The following is a 24,693-nucleotide window of genomic DNA, read 5'->3' on the forward strand; positions in this document are numbered from 1 at the left end:
GTCCACATTTCACATAAACCCCACTTGTAGCCAAATTCCAATACCAAAAATCACGGCCACACTCGGTCACTCCAGCATGGTGTTACGATGAAATTGGTGAACTGCTGAAATATGTGATAATCTTGTAGACATATGTAAAGCAGGAAAACAATATGCACATCCCAGTTTCAGGATACGGTGCTGGACCCAAAGAATCTTGTAGAAAATCTTGTAGACAATCACATAATGTCAGTGTCTGAATGTAAATTGTTATGGTTCATTCATTAGCAGAGTTCAACCTAGTGGTATTTAGGCCTTGCGTGAGTGAGCGAGATTTGGGGTATTGGAATTTGGCCTTAGGATTAACATCAAGCAGAACCCGAATCTAGGGTGGGCAGCCATCTGCTTCGACCATGTCGGGGGAGACAAAGAGAGAAAAATAGAGAGACAAGGAGAGACAGAGGAAATACAGGCAAATACAAGTAGTAGCAATAATAAACGTAATAGTGTAAGATCATATATAGTATAACAATGTCAGATAATATATAGTGGAATAAGAATGTTAAGATAAAATACAGTGTAGTGGTGTAATATAACATGGTAGCAGTGCATGGTTGTGCTCTGTGAGGAGGCAGAGTCCATAGTCACACTCTTGATAGGCTCTGTGAAGAGGGTTACAGCAAAACATCAAATGGAGAGACAGTGATGGTTCTAATTTTACCATTATGACGACAATGTTTTTATTTTATATTTATAAGTGAGTAATGTAAGTCTAAACTAGGACCTTAAATATGTCCAGACCACAAGAAAAATGTAAAGGAAAAAACCCAAATAAATTATCCTAATAGTTAGGACTGTCAGTTTAAGACGGTAAGAAACATTTTCGAAAACCTTAGGCATAGTTGTCAAATACAGTGCACTGTCAATTTAAGATAGCACAATGGATAAACCTTTGAGAGAACTTTGAATGGAACCAAATTAAATCGGTATATATTACCTTCGCAAATGAGTGAAATACCCTTTAAATAAAATCCTTTAGTCACTTTAGTCAATCCTAGAAAAACCCTTTGAACACAATCCAGGCAATGGATAAAACACCTTGGTAAAAGACCCTTAAAAAGTAATTGAAGACGCAGGAATTCAGACCACACCGAATTATAAAGTTTAGGGGAATTTATATAAATTGATTCTCAGTTACAGATCCAGATCCATTTGTTATGCATAAACAGGGCTTCTTTATCCGAGTCCACTTTTAGGGCACTTGAAGCAGAAAGAGTTACTCGCCGCCCATCTCTTGCAAAACAAGTCAACGAGATACTGCACTTTTTGACCCTTCGTCTTTTGTGAACAGTTCAAGTGGGATGACTGAGGTACCGATGCATTTCCATTGCTGACACACGGCAAAGGCCAGGTCTGGGTTGGTACCAGTGGGAGTGAGTGAATTCATTCAGTCATATCTTCTGCAGATCAGCTTCCACCAACATGGAAGGAGGTGGTGTTAGGAGGTGGTGTTAGAAGGAGGTGGTGTTAGAAGAAGATGATGGAAGCTGATCTGCTGATCTACTTGCACCTGCCATATATACACGGGACTTCAATTCCCAACACTAGGTTTGGGGTTACAGCCAAACATCATCAAATAAATATAAGAGACACAGAGCCAATGGGCCTCTAGCACCAACACACTACTGTTGTTTGACCCAAAAGAGCCCCCAAGCTTCTTCTCTACACGATGGAACACCCATACCAACCCAGACCTGGCCTTTGCCGTGGGTCAACAATGGAAATATATCAGCACTTCAGTCATGCCACTTGAGCTATTCACAAAAGAAGTCTCATACATGCTGAAGGGTGGAAAAAGTCCAGTATCTTATCGACTTGTTTTGGAAGAGATGGGCGAGTACCTGTCTCTGCTTCAAGAGCCACAAAAATACACACAATGACATTCACCCACGTGTCCCCACATACATAATGCCTGCTACAAGCGAGGACAGTCACCAACATGTTGCCACAATGATGTCAGATCATATGAAGTGGTATAATAATGTTAAGATAAAATACAGTGTTGTACTATATGGTAGCAGTCATGCTCTGTGAGGAGGCCGGGTCCACAGTCACACTCTTGATAGGCTCAGTGAAGGCTCTGTGATGAAGCTTGGTCCACAGTCACTCGGCTCAGTGAAGGCTCCGTGAAGAAGCCTGGTCCACGGTCACACTCTTGATAGGCAGCTGGGGGTCCATCATACAAGTGCATGGAACTGCAGAGTGGGAGACAAAAATAAATTCCGGGGAGTGGCTCCCCGGATGATGAGTTAGTGGCAGGCCTTACTGGACCGAATGTCTGTACAGTGTTAATAATCACACTGATGGGAAACGAACCCACACAACCAAGGGGAGGAGGAGAAGAGGAGAGGCGAGGGGAAGAGAAGAGAAAAGGCAGGAGGGGATGGGAATGGAGAAAGGAAGGGGGAGACGTAGAGTTCTGAACAGGCCTGAAAATTAAGGCCCGGCCTTACCCTACCTTAAATGGGCCGGACATGGTTCGGCCCGACCATATCATTTACCATAATGTTAGGCCACTAGATGGTTCAATATACTGAATGAGTGTGAGAGAACGGACTTATCGCCGAAATAAAGGATCTATGTAACTCACATTGGCTGTTAACACAATGAGTGCCGCCTGCGGGACGAAAGTGGTATGTCGCTTGGGTGCTGGTGATTTCAGGCTATTCCACTATGACTGCTGACCCACGACAAAGGCCTGGTTTGGGTTGGTATGGGTGTTCTTTTGTGTCAAACAACAGTGGTGTGTTGGCGTTGGAGGCCCATTGGCTGTGTCACTCCATTTGATGATGTTTGGCTGTAACCCCAATCCATCGACAACCATTCTCTACCCCAACCTAAACATAACCGCAAGCACGGGAGCAGCGCAGTTTGAGGGGTAGTCTGACTGTTGTTCCCTCATGTCGGACTAATGCTCCGTCGGAATTACGTGCGGATCAGCTTCCACCAACATGGAAGTAGGTGGTGTTAGGAGGTGGTGTTAAAAGGACGTGTTAAGATGTGGTATTAGAAGAAGTTGGTGGAAGCTGATCTGCAGAAGACATGATATTGTAAATTAATTCACTCCTGCTGGTTTTTGCACCTGCCATATGGGGACTTTAATTCCCAACAGAAGGTTTGGGGTTACAACCAAACATCATCAAATGGAGAGCCAAAAAACAAAACCTACGGTATTTTGACCCCAGGGGTTAACTAGGGCAGGGAGGAACTCCTTATATGGTCAGTGCACTCTAGTAGGGAGGATTATCACAAAAAAGAATTGATATTTGAATTAAGTGAAATCACTGAATAAATATACCTTTAAGTAGAACCTGGCAACAGCAGACGTTATGATTATGGATGATTCAGTGCCACAGAGCTTGTGGGTGTCGGGAAGAGTCAGGCAGATGATACCTGATGCAAAGGGAAGAGTCACATATGATACCTGATTTAAGGGGCTTGTCAGATGTGTGCAGGACAAGACGAAAACAAACAAAATGGAAAGACCTGTCGACAAGCTATGCCTCATCTGTGAGACATACACTTACGTATTGTTTTTATGATAAGGTTTCACCCATGTGTCGCCACATACATATGCCTGCTACACGCAAAACATTCAAGTTCATCCAAGTGTCGCCATAAACCTATGCCAGTTCACTTCACGCCATCACATTCACACACATACCTAAGCAGTTACATGCAATGACATTTACTCACGTGTCACCATATACCTATGCCGCTGCACGCCATTACATTCACACACATGCCTAAGCCGTTACGAGCAATGACATTCACCCACGTGTCCCCACATACATAATGCCTGCTACAAGCGAGGACATTCACCAACATGTTGCCACAATGATCAGATCATATGAAGTGGTATAATAATGTTAAGATAAAATACAGTGTTGTACTATATGGTAGCAGTCCACATGGTCATGCTCTGTGATGAAGCCTGGTCCACGGTCACACTCTTGATAGGCTCAGTGAAGGCTCCGTGAAGGAGCCTGGTCCACGGTCACACTCTTGATAGGCACCTGGGGGTCCATCATACAAGTGCATGGAACTGCAGAGTGGGAGACAAAAATAAATCCCGGGGAGTGGCTCCCCGGATGATGAGTTAGCGGCAGGCCTTACTGGACCGTGTGTCTGTACAGTGTTAACAATCACACTGATGGGAAACGAACCCACACAACCAAGGGGAGGAGGAGAGGAGACGGGAAGAGAAAAGGCAGGAGGGGATGGGAATGGAGAAGGGAAGACAGAGTTCTCAACAGGCCTGAAAATTAAGGCCCAGCCTTACCCTATACTCTAACTGGGCCGGCCCAAGGTTTGGCCCGACCATATCAATTACCATAATGTTAGGCCACTAGATGGTTCAATATACTGAATGAGTGTGAGAGAGAACGGACTTATCGCCGAAATAAAGGATTTATGTAACTCACGTTGGCTGTTAACACAATGAGTGCCACCTGCTGGACGAAAGTGGTATGTCACTTGGGTGCTGGTGATTTCAGGCTATTCCACTATGACTGCTGACCCACGACAAAGGCCTGGTTTGGGTTAGTATGGGTGTTCTTTTGTGTCAAACAACAGTAGTGTGTTGGCGTTGGAGGCCCATTGGCTGTGTCACTCCATTTGATGTTTGGCTGTAACCCCAATCCATCGACAACCATTCTCTACCCCAACCTAAACATAAGCGCAAGCACGGGAGCAGCGCAGTTTGAGCGGTAGTCTGACCGTTGTTCCTGCATGTTGGACGAATGCTCCGTCGGAATTACGTGCGGATCAGCTTCCACCAACATGGAAGGAGGTGGTGTTAGAAGGACGTGTTAGGATGTGGTATTAGGAGGGGGTATTAGAAGAAGTTGGTGGAAGCTGATCTGCAGAAGACATGATATTATAAATTCATTCACTCCCGCTGGTATTTGCACCTGCCAAATATACAGGGGACTTCAATTCCCAACATAAGGTTTGGGGTTACAACCAAACATCATGGAGAGCCAAAAAACAAAACCTACACTATTTTGACCCCAGGGGTTAACTGGGGACAGGGAGGAACTCCTTATATGGTCAGTGCACTCTAGTAGGGAGGATTATCACAAAGAAAATAGATATTTGAATTAAGTGAAATCACTGAATATACCTTTTAAGTAGAACCTGGCAACAGCAGTGTTGTACTATATGGTAGCATTCCATGGTCATGCTCTGTGATGAAGCCTGGTCCACGGTCACACTCTTGATAGGCTCAGTGAAGGCTCCATGAAGGAGCCTGGTCCACGGTCACACTCTTGATAGGCACCTGGGGTCCATCATACAAGTGCATGGAACTGCAGAGTGGGAGACAAAAATACATTCCGGGGAGTGGCTCCCCGGATGATGAGTTAGTGGCAGGCCTTACTGGACCGTGTGTCTGTTAATAACAATCACACTGATGGGAAACAAACCCACACAACCAAGGGGAGGAGGAGAAGAGTAGAGGGTAAGAGCAAAGGGAGGGGAAGGGGGAGACGTAGAGTTCTCAATGGGCCTGAAAATGAAGGCCCGGCCCTACCCTAAATGGCCCTACCATAACAATTACCATAATGTTAGGCCACTAGATGGTTCAATATACTGAGTGAGTGTGAGAGAGAATGGACTTATCGCCGAAATAAACGATTTATGTAACTAACGTTGGCTGTTAACATCATGTCTTCTACAGATCAGCTTCCAACAAACTTGGAAGGAGGTGGTGTTAGGAGGTGGTGTTAGAATGACGTGTTAGGAGGTGGTATTAGAAGGTGGTATTAGGAGGTGGTATTAGAAGAAGTTGGTGGAAGCTGATCTGCAGAAGACATGATAATGTGAATTCATTCACTCCTGCTGGTATTTGCACCTGCAATATATACAGGTCCATCTAATTAATTAGAATATTGTAAAGAGTCCTTGGGTTTCTTGAAAGGCGCTATATAAATTAAAGTTATTATTATTATTATTATTATAATGTGTAAAAGTTCATTTTTTCCGCTAATATAATTCAAAAAGTGAAACTTTCATATATTCTCAATTAATTGTGCATAAAGTGAAGTATTTAAAACCTTTTTTTTTTAAATCTTGATTATGGCGTACAGCTCATGAAAATAAAAAAATGCTATCACAACAAATTTTACGAGACCACTAAAAAAACAAGAAATGTCGACCATCTGAAAAGTATATTGATGTGTAGAGAGAGTGCTTTGTCTGGCGATATGCATTTTATTATTTAACAGTTTGCAAAAAAAAAATAGACTGTAGCACATAACATGCTGTTGACTGCCTGTTTCATGGAGGATCTTGATAATAATGGAGGATATAGCGCTTTTCTAAAGCCTCCTCAAAGACGCTTTACATGTTATGTATTGGTGATTAAATCCTTTTAATGGGCAGCGACGCATTGTGATGTGAATCTAAACTTCACCACTAAACTATGACAAGGTAACTGAACAAAAGGTAATGTAAAGGTACCCCAAATAGGTTAAATGTTCAGAATGAACAGAACCAGAAGCTGATTTACCAAAAGGTCAAGTTTATTGAAGCATAAAAAGGAAATACCAAGGGAAGGAGGGGTTATTATAATCATAAGAAATGGGAAAGCTCACAAGGGGCAAATCGGTGATAAGGGGTGAAGGCTTCAGGGCCTACTGGGGCCTCTAAACTAATCGCACACAGCAAATAAACAAATCAAAATAAGCCAACCCAAATTGACATATTGCGACCATTTACTATGAACTATGATACTATGATAATAAAACATTATGGTTTAGCCCTCCATACGTCCTCAATCATCCCAGAAACATTGACAAAAATACAAAACATACATACTCAAGGCTCCCTCTGATAGACACTATACAATGTGATAACCCAGGAACGGACGGTATCCGGAGAACTGGCTAGTTTACCAAGTCGGCACGATTTAGTGCATTTTAGTTCACCTTAATTTAAATTGCATTGAATTGAAGAGAGAGAGAGAGAGAGAGAGTGAGAGAGGATAGTTGTTTAGAGTTAACACTAGAGAAAGTAGGAATGCTAAAAGTTCAAACACCAAAGTACCGAAACAATGTAATTCATTAGGAAATGGTAGGCCTACTTTATCATTGGTATTCAAATACTCACCTTTGTATCATCATCTAGCTGACCATTTAATTGCACAAAATAATTTGATCACTTTGGAAATGAACTATAACATCTGTGAGTTTGACATACTAGCATAACGATGAAGACATTGATGAAGAATGAAGAACTTGGTAAACTGGCGAGTTCTCCGGTATCCGAACGGACCTGGAGGCTCTGGAGATACAGAGGATAAATTAGGCTAACAGCAGGCCTAGCATTTTGAACATTATCAAAAATCCTCATAAAACCTATCCTCCCTACCCAGTATTGATGCCAGTGTCCCAACTCCGCAAAATAAAACTCTATAACAGGGAACCAATGCCACCAATTCCAAACATATCCCCAATATTGCCAAAATGAATGATGAAAGCGTCAACATTATTTGCTCCAGGTTCTCTCACCCTTAGGTTGGTCTTCCAAACACACAACTCAGGCTTCTGGCAAACAGAAGGCCTCAAACCATGGCCACCCCTTTTATGCACTCCCCTTAAAGGGGCAGCAGGTGCTGTCTTAATGGGTTATGTTGTGTCATTTAGTGTTAAGACTAAGAGTGATCCTATTGTGTGGCCTGTAAATCTAAGGGGCAAACACTTTAAATGGTGTACTACAGTGTTCTGGAAACAAACATTAACACAAAATGTACACCTGTGATCTGTTACGGAAAGTCTTAGGAAAGCAAGCTTACATTTCCAAACCTAGTCAATGCTGTACCTAGTAGAAGAGACTTGCACACATAGACATCAAAGGGGGCTTCAGCCCCTGCCCTTTTACCCGTCTGTAAAACAACTGCCCTCTCCAGACCATGAATGCAGCATTTACCATGATGAAAGAAATGCAAATGCCACTCCTTTCCATGCCATGCCGGAAGGCATCGTTCAGGAGAATTGCTTTTTTCCCCCCGAAGTCTCCTGAACTTGGAACGCTGCGACGCGTTGAGAGCTTGTAGATCTGCTTTTTTCGTCTATTTTTGTCCAAACGCTGTGCATAGGGGCCTATTCCTGGATGCAATGCCTTTGACTGTCCCTCCCGATCTCCTGACATAAATCCAAATGGCCACCTATGGTACTACTTTGCCTGTTCATACAAAGTATCTGTACAGTATGTAGGGCCTTAGTAGCCTGGGAAACCCAGACATTTTTATTTCCAGGGAGAGAAAAAAAGTCTGGGGCCGAGTCCACTTCAATTCGGCATACAGTAGCGCAAACGTCGATCTCTCTCTGCTGATTTCTGATCGTCTGCACCTTTGTTAAATTGACGCACACACGTACACACAGACACACTCCTCTCTCTCTGTGTTGACAATGTATATGTATGCATTCTTATTTTCACTGTTGTTTGCAAGTGAGTAAGTAAGTAGTATGTATTCTTTCTATAATATATTGGATATAGCATATTCATTCATATGTTCATAGGTGATAGATTGAAAATCAATAGCCATACTTGACTGTATAATAACCCAGTCATTGCATCAGACCCAGTGCAGTTATCTGGTACTGGAATGAAATCCACAGAGTGAAGCACAGCACAGCACAGTACAGTACAGTACAGTACAGTACAGTACAGTACAGTACAGTACAGTACAGTACAGTACAGTACAGTACAGTACAGTACAGTACAGTACAGTACCGTACAGTACAGTACAGAGTAGTACAGTACAATACAGAGTAGTACAGTACATTACAGTACAGGGTAGTACCGTATAGAGTAGTACAGTACAGTACAGTACAGAGTAGTACAGTACAGTACAGAGTAGTACAGTACAGTACGGGATAGTACAGTACATTACTGTACAATACGGAGTAGTACAGTACAGTACAGAGTAGTACAGTACAGTACGGGGTAGTACAGTACAGAGTAGTACAGTACAATTCATACAATTCATTCAGCTTACTGTGGAGACACATGCTGGAACGTTTTACTTTGAAATGTTTTGTAGTTTGAGTTATTTAACTTAAACGCCCAATGCATTCTCTATGGCAATAGCACAAACTTTGGCATGCTACTAGTCCTACATACTGTACTTACACCTAGAAACCCCATTCAAACCTATTTAGGTTCATCTTACGGTGGACATGCTTGCCTGAGAAGAAATCTTTGAAATGTATCATAGTTTTAGAAATATAGTGCTTTCAAATTTGAGAAATGTATAATGGGGCTCAATGGCAGATAGTGGCACGTCAAAAAAATCACTTTCACCTAGAAACTCCATTCACACTTTTTATAATTCAGCTTACTGTGGAGACACATGCTGGAACTTTATACTTTGAAATGTTTTGTAGTTTTTGAGTTATTTAACTTAAACACCCAATGCATTCTCTATGGCAATAGCACAAACTTTGGCATGCTACTATATACACTACAGTACGTCGGGTTAATATAATATACAGTGAGATTTTATCCAATTCTGGGTGTTCCATATTTTTCTTAGAAAAAAGGAATGCTTGTTTGAATTTCAGGTATAGTTGGCATATATGGCAACCCTTCAGAAAACATTTTGAAGTAGTTGGGAGACTTTCTGTAAACAAGAGGGAGCAAATTACACTATAGGCAATCTTTGTCAACACTTTATTGCAATTGTAAACAATTTCAAAACATTTTAAGTGCAGTTTACGTTCTTGCTACAGTGTCTTAACATATTACCTTTAGCAAAAACATCTCATATAGCCTATGTTAGAAATAATTTAATTGACCTACTGTTGTTTTAAGTAGTTATATCACAGAACTCCAGGTGGGGAAACTATGAACAAAGTGACATCTTAAAACCTACGGAGCCCCTGAATGGGCGTAGAGAAGAGTATCGAAAAGTCACTTTTTCATTGACCTTAAGCCACAGAGTTGTTGCGATGTGCAGTGGAGAGTGGCATCTAGTGGTTGAATGTTGTCCTGCACCTTTAAACCGGCAGAAAATTATCCCACTTCTCAATTGATTTATTACCCCAGTAAACATTTTCCTAATGGGTTTATGTTCTCACTCACAAGTTTAACGTCCTCTTCAATACAACATGATGTTCATATATGGTCCTATTTAGAGTAAGATAGACAATAAAGCAGGGCCGGGGTATCATTTAGGGAAGGGCCACTTTGTGACTGATTGATTTGCTATACAGGACAGGTAATCAGGACAGAGCTATCCCGACCTCCACCGCCAGGTGAAGTCCAAATATGGTCACTTTTGTCCGAAAGAAATCCATGATGGAAATGGTCAAAATGCCAAAAACCATGGGCTCCACAACCCAATGGGTGACATCACTTAGACCTATATCAATATTTGTATTTCTTCTTCTTCTTCTTCTTCTTCTTCTTCTTATTATTATTATTATTATTATTATTAATATTATTATTATTATTATACCATCAGCCACTGAATAGTGTGGTCACGTGGTGGTATTTAACACACCACAGAGATGTTTTTGAGCAACCAAAACAAACAGTGAAAACATCTCACAGCATTTCCCCGCCCCCTTTTTACGCACCCTTTTAGAGCTAGTGGTGTTATTTTTTTTGCGGTCCATAGGCTTCCATGTTAAAAGAGGTATTTCCACAAGCCACAAACTACCGTTTTGTAAAGGTAAGGTTTATTCTACTTATTTGAGTTGTTATACCATTGTGTTTTCTTCATATTATTATTGGTCTTTGACATTTTAACATTAGGAAATGTACTTAGATTCTCCAGAGAAAAAAAGTGTAAATGCCTAATGTTAAATGACACCACTATCTACCGGAAGTGGGCGTGGAAAGGGGGCTGTGAGATAGGTCTAAACTGCAATAGGCTATCGGTATAGAACCAATAGGCCTATCAAATAAAATAGGCCTAATATATTGGTTTTAGGCGACATTTTATTTTAGAATAATTATGTTAAGCTGAAAGCATGCATTTTGTGACGATGAAGGCTGCAGATATCAGTGATTTTTGTGGAAGTTTTCAAAAGGGTCAACAAGTTGGAACACTTAAAACAAAACATAAGACAGCTTGAATAGCTGTTTAAGTTGGGATATGGGCCAACATTTCAATAACGCTGTATCCCTATTTTTGAGTGGTGTAAACCACTCCTACAACTGGCTTTTGTGTGCATAAAAAAATGACCATGGTTGCTATGTTCAAAATAATTTCTGACGTAATTAAATCACACCCGGGTGAACTGGATGACCGTAGCAACCGTGGTCATTTTCTCTGCGCAAAAAAAGCCAGTTGTGAAATCACATCCAGGTGTGATACATACATTTATCAAAAATGATAGCTTTTTTTACTTAACATATTTTGTGTGATTTCATTACGTCAGACATTACGTCAGACCACAGCTGATCATGCTATATAAAACCTTACACCACTCAGTTCACACGGGTGTGATTTTTGGAATAAAGATAGGTGTTGTATGAAGGGCGTAGAGTCCGTAGACCCCTTACAGTGCGTTTTAACAGCGGGCGACAGCCAGACGAATTCTCCGGGAGTGCATATCTGTCTATGGGACCCGGCAATTCCCGGCGAATGGCGGCGATAGCAGGCGAACAGGCAATAGTCGAAAGGTGGGCGGAGGAACGTCCCCCGAAAATATGAAAATTATTTTGTTTGGGAAAATGAAATTCATGTGTCGTTCACCATTGTTCTCCCGCTGTTAAAACGCACTGCATGTTTCCGTCATTTTTGGGGGGCATTTTTTTTATTTATTTTTTATCCCTCAGGAATTAACTGAAGTTCACACTCATTCGTCAAAAGACCTCTGACCTTTAGATCTCCCAATGAGTAAATTGTTTTACACTTTTCGGCCTTTTTTGGCCACGTCAAAGAAATCGCATTTCCATATATGTGAATGTGTGATGATGATGATGATGATGATGATGATGATGATAAGTGCGCCGCTCACTTTTCTTTTTGGGCTTGAACCCGTCTTATAGCTGCTTGCAGCTATATTTATTATTATTATAATTTGTCTTATAATTATTATTATTAGCCTATTATTATTATTACAGACTGAGATCATATTATCAACACTGGTCAACCGCAATTAATAATATCGGCCTATAGTCTCTGAGACAGACTGTTTTTTTGGAAAAAAAGTTTGTTTGTCTGTTTTTCCTTTTATATTTTGACGATGGGTTCTCAGATTGATATCGGCCAGACACTGACTGCACTGCCACTATAGCCTGGCTAATAATAAGCCACCAATATCACACTGTCAGGCAAATTTATTTTTGCCAACGGCTGATTCGCGTCTGGCTTTAGCCAGGCTATACTGCCACTACCCCTGTGGCTGATAAGTTTCAACCACTAGAGGGGGATATAAGCCATGAATTGAGTCTGTCACAATTCAGCCACTCTAATTATCCTACAGACAACCATATTTCCAATGTTGGTTTGTTTGTTAGGCGGCAGGCCTATGTATGGTCCTGATGAGATGACTTTCTGCAGATATTGTGTGTGTGTGTGTGTGTGTGTGTGTGTGTGTGTGTGTGTGTGTGTGTGTGTGTGTGTGTGTGTGTGTGTGTGTGTGTGTGTGTGTGCGTGCGTGCGTGCGTGCGTGCGCGTGCGTGTGTGAGAGAGAGAGAGAGCGTATGTGTTGGGTTTGAGTGTGTGTGTGTGTGTGTGTGTGTGTGCGTGTCTACATATACATAATTGACATAGGCCTACATAGGGACACACAAAGCCCTTCTTTGGAGACAGTGCCACCGCTCAAAAAAGTACAGTATTTACCTCCTGAAATGTAGTGAATAATGTAGTAGCAGGTAGCATGAAAATGTAAAGAAGTATAGAGGGTATAGGCCTATACTTGAGTTACATTTGACCACTGATGTGAGATCCTGACAGTATACCTTCTAACTTGTCACTGTGCACCATGCAGTTCACAGAGACAAATTGGATCCGTTTACAAACTTCTAGTTCTGTTTGATTGTATATACAATATACCATTGCTCTTTTCCCACATTACATCTGAAATGATCAGACGCCAGTACCCACGCATTACACAACCTACCTAAGCATTGCAAGACCGGCGTATTCTCATCGTTCGCCTCTTTACCCATGGCAGTATTGCTTGATGTTTTACTTTAGTAAAACATGTGTGTATTTTTTTCGGGAGCGTACCTATGTTCCCCAGGTTCTATGTTCCCCACCATCCAAAAACTTAGAATAAACCTAAAGCTAAACCAGAAACCTAACCTAGTCATTTTAGTAATTCTAGTAAGACTAAAAGTATTTTAGCAACTTAGTCTTAGTGTTACTTTTAGTAGCACATTCTGATTTAAGCTCAGTCTTTGAACAATCCATTGAACTTTAGGCCTGCCTAGGCTACTTAAACTATCTAGTCTTAGCCAACAAAAAAATAACATGGGCATAAAATAAACTAAAATATAATTTAAAAAATAAAAAAAACGTTCTTTGTTCTGTACTTATACATACAATTGTATAGTACAAAACACTGAAGTCCTTAAACCAGAAACATATAACGCTAAACCTAAACCCTAAGGTAAGTGGGGAACATAGAACCTGGGGAACATAGAACCTGGGGAACATAGAACATAGGGATGACCCCAAAAACGTTAGCTTGTAGAGAGAGAGAGAGAGAGAGAGAGAGAGAGAGAGAGAGAGAGAGAGAGAGAGAGAGAGAGAGAGAGAGAGAGAGAGAGAGAGATCCACTTAGGTGGGTGATTAATGAGATTGACAATTTAGATACATTTGTGATGTAGTCTGTCATATCAGATATCAGACATGACCAATATAGAGGCACCATCTCTTATTGACCTGGTGCAAATAGCACTCGTTTTGTTAAATGCTATTATTCAAAGGGTGGGTTATCATTCAGCATCATCATTTCTAGCTATCATTTTCTCTTGCGGTTTAAAGAAAAGTATGGTAAAGGTTTGAGAACCACTGGTCTAATGCATTTAAAACAGGGATGTTTTCCCACTGCCCACATGGAAAGGAAATATGTTTTTATGAACATATACATGCCAATATATTATAGGCTATATATGAATATAGCCTATGCAGAATATGTCTTGCATATATGCCATATTCAGGTTAATAATATGTGCATATACAGTATGTATATATCATATAAAGCTCATATCCACATTTTTTTTCTATAGGGTGCAATGTCTGTATTCCTTTAAATCGATGTTAAAAAGGCCAAATCGACATTAAAAAGGCCAAATTTACTACGGTCTCACTCTTGCCATTTGCTGAAACTTGGCAGCCCTGGGTGACATCATATACTCCCTCCAGTCAATAATATGGCTGCTGGCTAGTGAGTGAGTGAGTGAGTGAGCCAGCCAGCCAAGTGGCTGGCTGGCTCACTCACTCACTCACTCACTCACTCACTCACTCACTCACTCACTCACTCACTCACTCACTCACTCACTCACAAAAGCTGCTGGAATAACAGAGCCCACCAGAGGAAATGACAGCCTGTTCAAAAGAGATTTCACTCACTGTCTGTGGGTCAGGGGTAGAAATGAAGGATGTGGTTGTGGTAGTGAATGGGGCAGGCCTACTAGCTTTCCCCCGCCACCTCATGGTCATAACAATATGACAATATCGGTGAACACATTTAGTCATGAGTTGGGGGGAGAAATAAAGAAGTAGGACATCAACTGGTCAATGAGATTATGTGTTTCACTAGGGGTACCCATTATGTCCATGTATCTGATGATCACTCCAGTTGTAAGATGTTATTGTAGGATCCGTCTATAAATGTATGAGATCAAGGTTGCGTTGTAACAAACTTTCCAGAATCACTTTATTAGCAGTAGTTGAAGCTGCCGTTATTATAATCAAGAACAGAACTCATTTCTGCTCCTGGGGCTGGGGTGCAAAGAGAAAAGTGATTATACACTTGCAGCATATGTTCTATAATAAATTAAAAATAAATAAAGATGCACATGAAACATCCAACTCACAGCACAAATAGAAAATCAGTGGAATTTGGCGTTACAATGTACCCAGCGTTTAGATCCACGCAGCAACTGAATAAAAGATCACAGAGGGAATGAGAATTTTCTTTGGAGCAATAAATGACTCAGTGATTCCTTTGATTCCTTTCCTTTGGAAGCCCCTTTGATCTATCCGTCATAATGTGGTTCCGACAACAAGAGATAATGGGAAGGTTGTCTTGAAGATAAATGGTGTGAAGTGTGCTGTGTCTTATCAATTAGGGCCTGAACGGACTAACAGGACAGACACATTACATAGAATAGAATGTGTTGCCACCCTGTCTCAGGTGTCATGTGGTGACCTTCCTTTGCCCTTTTTTTTTTTACATTGTCAAGGCCCACTACTATTTACATGGAATGCAGATAGAGCACTGCCTTTTCCTGTATGTATATTCCTCTCTTGTCTTGTCGGCCCCATCTCCCCGAATAAGTATTTCCTCTAGTAGAGAGATGGCGTGGGAGATGCCTGTATGTCTTTGAGTCCCGGCATCTAATGTAGCAGCAGGTGGAGGCCGGGCTGAGGCATTGTCATGCTGTGGATGTCATACGCAAATCAGGCCTTGATCTCCCACTTTGAAGTGGAGTGCCCTAAAAAGAAAGACCTGATGCAATCTGATCAGCGCTTCCACATAGAGCTTCTCAAAGTGCATTGGTGCCTCAGAATACTTTGATAATGTTTGGAATTCATCTATATGACTTCAGTTTATATAGTAAAGTACACCAAGTCTCTTCACCAAAAATAGCAGATTTACCAGAGCTTGTAGATCGGCTATTTTTGGTGAATGTACCCCCCCATGATAGGCATGCTGGGGTTTAAGTGGTTAAACGGCAAGTATAAAAGTGACATACTGTATCTTTGGGGGAAGGATTTACGTACCGTTAATATGACAAAAGGTGCTATGAAGTAACAATGTATTTCAGGGGTGCTGTGGATGAAAAGGGTATTTACAGGGGTGATCTGAGCCGAAGATGTTTTGATTGATTGATTGAAGTAACAGTTTGCAGAATTACAGTACATTTCAAGCACAACTCAATACAAAAACTGTTAACTGTGAGTGGACGACACCATAAAGCATTACACTTGTTTACAAGAGGGTTTTCAATTCATCATAACATTTAGAGACGTACAAATATACACTTCTATATAGCCAAAAAACAGGAAATCATCATAAAGGAGGTAAAAAACGGGGAAAAAACATATACAGTGAGGGGAAAAGGGGTGGGTGGGTGATTCAGATTTTACGGGGGCCAGTTTCGAATTGCAGACGGTTTTGAAGGAGTCAAGGGATTCACATGTCTTAATGATGGTTGGTAGGGCATTCCACATTTTTGTGGCATAGGAGCGGAATTAATTTAGTCCCTTGTTTGTGCCGAATCTGGGTTGCACATGGTTTGTTGAACCCCCTCTGGTGTTGTGGGTGCGGGAATTCAATGACATTAAGGAAGTATTTAGACAGGTACATCGGTATCTTGGTGGTGTAAGCGAATCTTGTGGACCAGACCCATTGCAAGGTGCTGTACTCTGGTGTCGTCAACCCTAAGCCATTCCAGCCTGTAAGGGTGGGCAGGGGTGAGGTGGGTTCGGGGGGGGGGGGGGGGGGAGGCCCAGTTTGAGAACCACTGCTCTATAGCACCCAACAGAGGGCGCCTGTGACCAGCGAAGATGCACACAATCTGTGCCTCCCCCTCCTGTCCTCTCCTGCCCCCTCCTCCTGGCAGACTGGTGCCAGGCACACAGACTGCCGCAATAAAATTCTCACCTCATTATCTAAAGACAGCAACATCACAGGCTTGTGTTGGATGGGGAGGGGAAGGGGAAGAATGGATGGGATGGGGGGTGGGTGGTGATGGTGGTGAAGAATGGGTGGGGGATGAGTTGGTGAGAGAAGTAATAGGACCAAAGCAGAATTCATTGTGGCACTCTGTTCTGTTGACACCTCTGGTTCTCCTGAGGGGTGTGTTCGGCTCGCTCAGGGTTCACACTGCCACAGTCCAGTGTTGATTTCGTCGACTAAAACTAAGACGAAAAATGTTCGCCGACTACCTTTTTTCACTGACGAAAACTACATAAAAACTAATTAAAAACTAAGTCATGATGACTGACACTATGACTAAATATACTGCCAATTTCGTCAACAAATAAAAACGAGACAAAAATGTTAGGAAGGGACTAGTGGACAAGAGTATAAGTCATTTTACACTTGGTTGCATGCTGGAAATAGCAGATCTACAAGCTCACAATGCGTTGCAGCGTGACGCGTTGTGAGCTTGTAGATCGGCTATTTTCAGCAAGTGTAAAAAAAAAAAAGAAAAAGAAAAAAAAGAGGCCCACCAAAATACAACTGTAGATTTAGTCGACTAAAACTACACTAACACTAAAACATTCCAGGTGACTAAAATGTGACTAAAACTAAATGAATGTTTCATTCCAAAGACTATGACTAAACTAAAAAATAAATTTGCTGCAGCCAAAAACAACACTGCCACAGTCCCTGGCCCACTTCACAGGATGGAAGGGGAGACGTGTTATGCACAGAAGCTCCAAGTTGAATTCATTGTTTCTATAATGGGTTGACTGTGAAAGGTTTGCCCAGTGAGGTTGTTAGGAATAGTCAATACAACTTTGCACCTCATTACAGGGAATTGGTGTCCATAGCGAGAAGACACTTTATTGTTAATCCTGGTTAATCCTATTGTAGTCTTGCATACCAATAAAAATAACTAAGAACAGGCGTCAACAGTTATATTATGCAGCTTCATGTAGTAACACAACAAATCATTCAATCAATTTGTAATTGATTATTTTCATCACATTAAGGGTGTTAATAAAGAGAAAATGTCCCCGGGTCTTAATTGACCTGAGATCAGATTCTAAAAATGTCTTCTACATCCTGACAGTTTTCTGAAAAAGCTATGTTTCTATGTCAGTCGTTCTTAGATTTTTAAAAAATAGCAGACCTACAAGCTTGTAGCACGCCACTCTGTGGCGCGCTATGAGCTTGTAGATCTGCTATTTTTCAATAGCTAAAGCATAACATGATGCTAACACCAAAAGGGGTTCCCGCCCCAAAATGGGTTAATTCTAATTATTGTGAATTTTAAGAACAAATGTATTCAAACTGATTTGGTCATTCTTTCTTACGTAGTGTAACATCACAATGTCGAATGGTTTCAGTGATGTCGATGACAATTCAGAAGGTCTATTGTCTTTGAGGATCCTTTTAGGAGAACTAAACACTCTGGCCTAGATACTGGCAGCTGGTGTCTCCTTATCTTCTTGTGTACAGCCAATAAATCAATATCAAATCTAAGGAACAGGAAGGCAGATGGCCTTTTCCGCACAGCAGACCCTCAACAGTCGTAGAGTCCCAGTCTCTGAGAGCCTCCTCCATGGCTGCTACAGTATAGCTCTGTTCAATGCAGCTAGCTAGGCCTTTGAAGGCATACACATTCAACAGGGACCATGTGAATGACTAAAGGGGGACAAATAAGCCGTTACGACTCTGCTCAAATCAGTGTTTGTGTTTCCATCCACATCAAAGGCTCCGGTCTGTTTGATATGCAGCCACCCCCCCCTCCCCACCTTGATCCAGGCTAGGTACAGGTAGAGGGAGGAGCAGTCCATTCAGAGAAGAGGGGGTCATGTGGTTTCACCTCAGCCCCGGCTCGAGGCCACTTCAGGCCAGTTGACCCAGACGAAAGGTCTGGCGATGTTCTCCTATTCCCCAGGGAGCAATTGCCCTCTCCTGCACTCTTCACCAGACACATTTTTTTACTGGCCCGGCCTATTGATTATAAGGCATTGAGGAATACCGTAGTCACATTCATTCCTATAAACAGTAGAAAATCATGCTTTTTTCCCCCCACAATTTAAATTCTCTTGACCTAATAGAAAGAAGAAGAACATAATGGACCATCATGTTTCATGTCGCCACACCAACAGTAGGTGCAGGACTGCAGAAAGAAAAGGGTGCCCGAGTGACCGGCGAATGGCGCTCACCGGAGGGTCGATGAGGTCATTTACCTTAAATACATCCCCGCCAGACTCATCTTGATTTCTGTGTAGGGCCCGGGGGTCAGGTTAAACAGTAGTTTGATTGAATGGCTGTTCACAGGCCAGTGTGAAATGCCAGCTCTATTGCGATGTGGGGAGCGAGAAAGGAGGGAGGCACACTGGCCTTTGTGTGGGCCCACAGTCTGAGAGTGCGGCTCCATTGTTTTAGAGGTTAGGTGGCCAGCCCCCTCAGACTCTCTCCGAGTCTTTGCTTTGTCTCGAGCAGTGTGACCATTTCCCTCATCCAGGTCAGAACAGGGTCATGACTTTGGACACACCGTTTCCCCCCTCTCCTCTCCTGTCTGTCTGCTCTGGTCTCTGCACACTCATAAATACACGCAGCGCCGAAACAGATGGACTGCTGTCACGTTTCACTTTCAAAAGGGTAGTAGTGGTTGAGAGAGAGACGTCCGAGTCCCGCATGAGAAACCAATGCGAGAACCAACTAAAAGATTCAAATCCATTGAATGATAAAAACCTGACATACAGTACCTTTAATAATAAGTAAGGCAATGTGTGTGTGTGGAGGGAAATAAATCCATCACACTAATATGAATATTCAGCTTATTGGGGTTCCTTGGTGTCCCCCTCTCTAAGAATGTTGACCATGTAGCCTCCACATCAGGGAGCACACTGTCCTTTCTGCCCTTCACTCTCCTGTTTCCCTTGACGCAAAAGAAAGCCATAAAAACATCCCACAAATGTTACGAATTTTACAATTTGCTTGTTAACATGAACTTGCATGTAGTCAACGTGAGAAATGTCTCACTTGCCTTAATAGAGCGTGCGTAAGACACGACCATAATAAACATGGAATAGGTAACCTCTGTGTTACCTTCAATTAGCTTTAACTATGTGGCCGAGCAGGGTCAGGGGAGCAAGCAGCGACCCTCCCTCTATCTATCCCCAGGCTGGACCCTGCCTTATCACAGTCTACTCTTCAAAGTGATAAGAAGAGGAAAGGCCAGAATGCCATCAGGAGCAGTGTGCGGAGCTCAGGTCAACGCAGCGCTGAGAGGCAAAGGGAAGGTGGACAAGAATATGACCTGATAACCATCACCCTGAGCCGTTTGATCTCCAAGGGTTCCTGATACTGAGCTACAGGGTGTCATGCTGGGCAGACGAGCAGAGCAACACGACAGGTACAAACAAGTGAGCACTGGAAGATCAACTGGGACCCAGCATAGTCAAACAATCACACAGAGGAGAACAGTGTGGGTCTTGTAGTACATGCTCTCTCTCTCTCTCACACACACACACACTCACACACACACACACACACACACACAGTCACACACACAGTCAGTCACACACACACACACACACACACACACACACACACACACACACACACACACACACACACACACACACACACACACACACACACACACACACACACACACACACACACACACACACACACACACACACACACACACACACACACACACACACACACACACACACACACACACACACACACACACACACACACACACACACACACCTTGACCTGTGCACCATACCAAATGAAAATCTCTCAGTTCCAAATTTCAGTCATTAATTAAAATGTGTGAGTGTAAAAGACCCAACTAAACCTGTATAAGGTCACTCTATTTTTATTTGCAAAATACAAAAACAAATACAACATAATGAAACAGTGTCAATATTTGTACAAAAGTGCACGAGAGGGCTATGACCCTAGAATGACCAGACGTCCCGGTTTGGCTGGGATTGTACCGCTTTCAAACTGGGTGTCCCGAGTTTCGACAAACACCTCGTCAAGTTTCGACAAACACCTCGCAACACAAAACTGTCCTGTTTTTCATCACAATAAAAACAATAACACATATATAGTGCTTACATAGATGTTTATCATCTGCTGTTTTGTTGAAAGGTGCCATCACTATCGGTGTGCTAATTGCTAAATTGTCCCCATCCTGATCCAGGTGAAAATATGTCAAAGAAATTGACAAAAGTAGTGAAAATAGCAGATCCGATTATGGGTCTCGGTCAGTGGTGCAAAGTAACTAAGTACATTTACCGGAGTACTTCCAAATCTCTGTATCTTCAGCTCAGATTGACCATTTATTGCTAAGCATATTGCATTTAGTATGGCGGTGTGGCTCTGCTCATGTGATATCCTAGATTCTATGTGCACCGAGACACAGCTCTGATATATCACATTTGATATCTCAGATTATCTGTGAACCGAGACACAGCTCTGATATCAACAACAAACCCCAGAGCAGAGCGTAACATAAAGACATTACAATCAACAGCATAACTTTCAATGCATTCCATATACCACATAGATACTGAACATATCACATGATCATCAATATAATCCATAAAACACATTATAATCACCCATAACACCCAGATACCCATAACAGAACTAGATACCACATAATAGTACAATCCATAAATCACATTTATAATCACAGAATCACCCATTAAGAGTACTTTTACTCAAGTCATTTTTTAATTCTGAACTTTTAATTGTAACAGAGTATTTCTACATTGCAGTATTTGATACTTTTACTTAAAAAAGGAGTACTTTTTCCACCACTGACTGATCCGGGTTTGGATTTTCTTTTTTAACCCTGATATGACCTGCAGCTGGACTGCAAGCTGTGGCCTGAACCAGATGCCTTGCTGTCTGGCCCAGGGCAAGACAGAGAGAATGATGTTTGAAGAGTGGATAGAGAACTGTTGGTAGAGTTTAGCAGAGTTAATGTGTCCTTGGCTTCTGCTCAGCAACAGTTATGTAATAGCGGAAACACTCACTAATTTCACCTGTGTCTTCAGCCACTGTGTGTGTGTGTGTGTGTGTGTGTGTGTGTGTGTGTGTGTGTGTGTGTGTGTGTGTGTGTGTGTGTGTGTGTGTGTGCGGGCGCGTGCGTGCGTGCGTGCGTGCGTGCGTGCGTGCGTGCGTGCGTGCGTGCGTGCGTGCATGTGTGTGTTAACTAGAAAGGGGTATGGTGGAGCACATATATATCCGCCAGGCTGGGTTGTCTACCCAAGGCTGTGTAAGTCGTGGGTTACAGCCATCAGGACCTGAGGAAGCTGCAAGGGCAAATAGCGTTTTTCTATGACATACATACCTTTCAACTTAGACAGATATACAGAACAAACAGTCCGTTTCAGACTCCCTACACCCACACTTTCTGATGAACCATACAAAAATGACATGTATCGCTTTTTTAACCTCATGCCATCTGGACAAAGATACAGAACCTTTCCATGGAAAAAAGGTCAGTTTTAGTAGTTTTGTCCCATCAGCCACCAGTAGCCGGCATTAAACGAACTGCCCCGCCGATAGGATGGTTCTGTTATGTATATTGTATACAGTAGGGACCTCATGTTTTTGTATTGTCTTGGTGTTATGTGCTGTTGTGTGTTGTTTTTGATGTGGGTGTTTGAATAGACTGTGAAGACAAATATCCTTCGGGACAATTAAAGATTATTATTATTCCTTAGTCTAACTTACTTCACTTACTTACCTGTTTTTTTGCCCACCTCCACTGAGGTTGTTCGTTGAATCCAGTAATCCACCATATGTTGCATCCGACTTTGCCGAGTGTCTACTCTACACACGAATAGGAAAGGGGGAGAGAAGCTGGACGGGAAGGGTGATATTTTTATTGCGTGTACTCCTATACGGGGGGCTGAGTCAGTAGGATACAACAGCAGCAGTGACAACAACACAGAAATGTCTGTGTGTATGGGGAGGAATCAATTGGCATTATGACTAAATTGGGGAGAAAAAGGAGTAACAGCACCTGTAAACGTGTTCTGCTCTGTGGCATGTGTAACTGAGCAAGGCACAGTTGACCTCGATTTTGGAGCAAGCTGTCAAAGAGGAAAACATCTAAATGACTAAGAAAGACGGTTCATTATTGGGGCACAGATGGCAGGAGCTTCAGTCACAAAGACTGCCTGAACTGGCTAGTGTTTCAATAGGAACAGTAGCTAAATTGACATGCGCATTTCCATCTATGGGAAAGACATCACTAAATAGGTCATAGCTCACATTTGATGAGTCTGATGCTCATGCATTAGTAAAATGGAAAAACAGAAGGACAAGTGACTTCATCAAAGTGACTGAGAATGTCAATGCAAACAGCAGCAAATTGTCAGGCAGAACAGTCTGTCGACAACTACATATAGTGGGATTCATTGCTGTGCATAAACCCCTCATTACAATGGTTAATGCACATACGAGAGTACAGTGGTTCGAAAACCATAAGCACTTGTTGCTTACATTATGCTTTAAGTAGCATGTGACGTGTCAAACTAGGGGGTTTTCATGATTCTGAATACAATCCAAGCATTATAGTTTTGCATGAAAAACACTCCTTGGACTAAAATTGGGCATAGCCACTTGCCCAAATCTCCCCAAAATGTGCTGACCTCATCACATTTGTGATGACGGCTATGGCCGTTTTTAGCCCAGGGAGTGTTTTTTGTGCAAAACTAATTGGAATGGATTCAGAATCATGAAAACCCACTAGTTTGACACGTCACATGCTACTGAAAGCATAATGAAATTTAGAAAATAATATTGTCTTATAATAGGTTGTCAATGGGGCCATCTTGGATTAATTTAGGGTATTTGCAGTGAGCAGATTAGATTATTTTATCCTGGCTAGTAGACCTAATGTCCTGTCAGAAACAGTTGAGAAACAAAATAAAGCAATTTATTCCAACCTCTGCCAATTAATTATTGGACTATTTGTCCTATGATGAGACATTTTTATCCTGAGTGGCCTCTTCCCTGCAGGATGAGATCCACAGCACACGAAAGCTTACTAAATGGTTTGATGACTATATTAGGCCTGACGTCGGAAAAAAAAAAGTTCGCTCTGAAAGAATATATACCTATTCAAAGATTTGTGCCACATTTTTACGATTTTTCAAAAATAGCAGACCTACAAGTTCATAGCTTGTAGATCTGCTATTTTTCAATAGCTAAAGTATAACAGAATGCTTTGGAACACCAAAAGGGGTTCCCGCCCAAAATGGGTTAAAATGTCACTCATGATCATAATGTGCTATCTATGGCCTTAGCAGTCACCAGATCATCTCAGTCCAATTGAATGACTGAATTGAAGACAGTGCTCCTCACCAAACGAGGGAATAGCGTTTGTTAGAATGCTGTTCCATCCCTCCAGTAGAGTTCTAGAGACTTCTAGACTATACAATCTATGATTGAGCATTGAAGCTCTTCTGGTGGCCTGCGGTGTCCCTCACAACACCTTACTAGTTCTTCCCTTTCATTTGTCACCTGTCTCTATATCTATATTGTTATTCTGTCAAACTGAGGATGTTGAAATGACATTATTATTATATTTACCTCTGTACTATATTTGTGATTATTTAGACTCAATGGTTTAAGGACTTGTACCTCAGTTTTTCCATTTTTACTTTCACAATACACCATATCAAGCTGAAGAAAGGAGAGCAGGGTATATCACTGATCTCTTACATCCACACTCCATTTAAAATCATTAAGACGTAAGCCTTTCTATTTGAGACACATAAAGTCTTCAGCAGAG

General features: G+C 41.9%; 1 long non-coding RNA gene across 2 annotated transcripts; it reads right to left on the reverse strand.

Annotated features, from left to right (window-relative positions):
* Nucleotides 1-1,213: 1,213 nt before the first annotated feature.
* Nucleotides 1,214-5,856, reverse strand: LOC306924496. 2 transcript variants are annotated; one of them, XR_013790171.1, is made up of 4 exons: nt 5,165-5,856; nt 3,933-4,084; nt 3,338-3,432; nt 1,214-2,234 (listed from the first exon to the last, which is right to left on the reverse strand). It is a non-coding gene; the product is annotated as an uncharacterized lncRNA (long non-coding RNA). The 2 variants fall into 2 exon arrangements; XR_013790172.1 differs by having other exon boundaries at nt 3,933-5,856.
* Nucleotides 5,857-24,693: the final 18,837 nt, after the last annotated feature.

The sequence above is a fragment of the Electrona antarctica genome (genome assembly GCF_951216825.1).
Source record: "Electrona antarctica genome assembly, chromosome: 1".
NCBI lineage: Eukaryota > Metazoa > Chordata > Actinopteri > Myctophiformes > Myctophidae > Electrona > Electrona antarctica.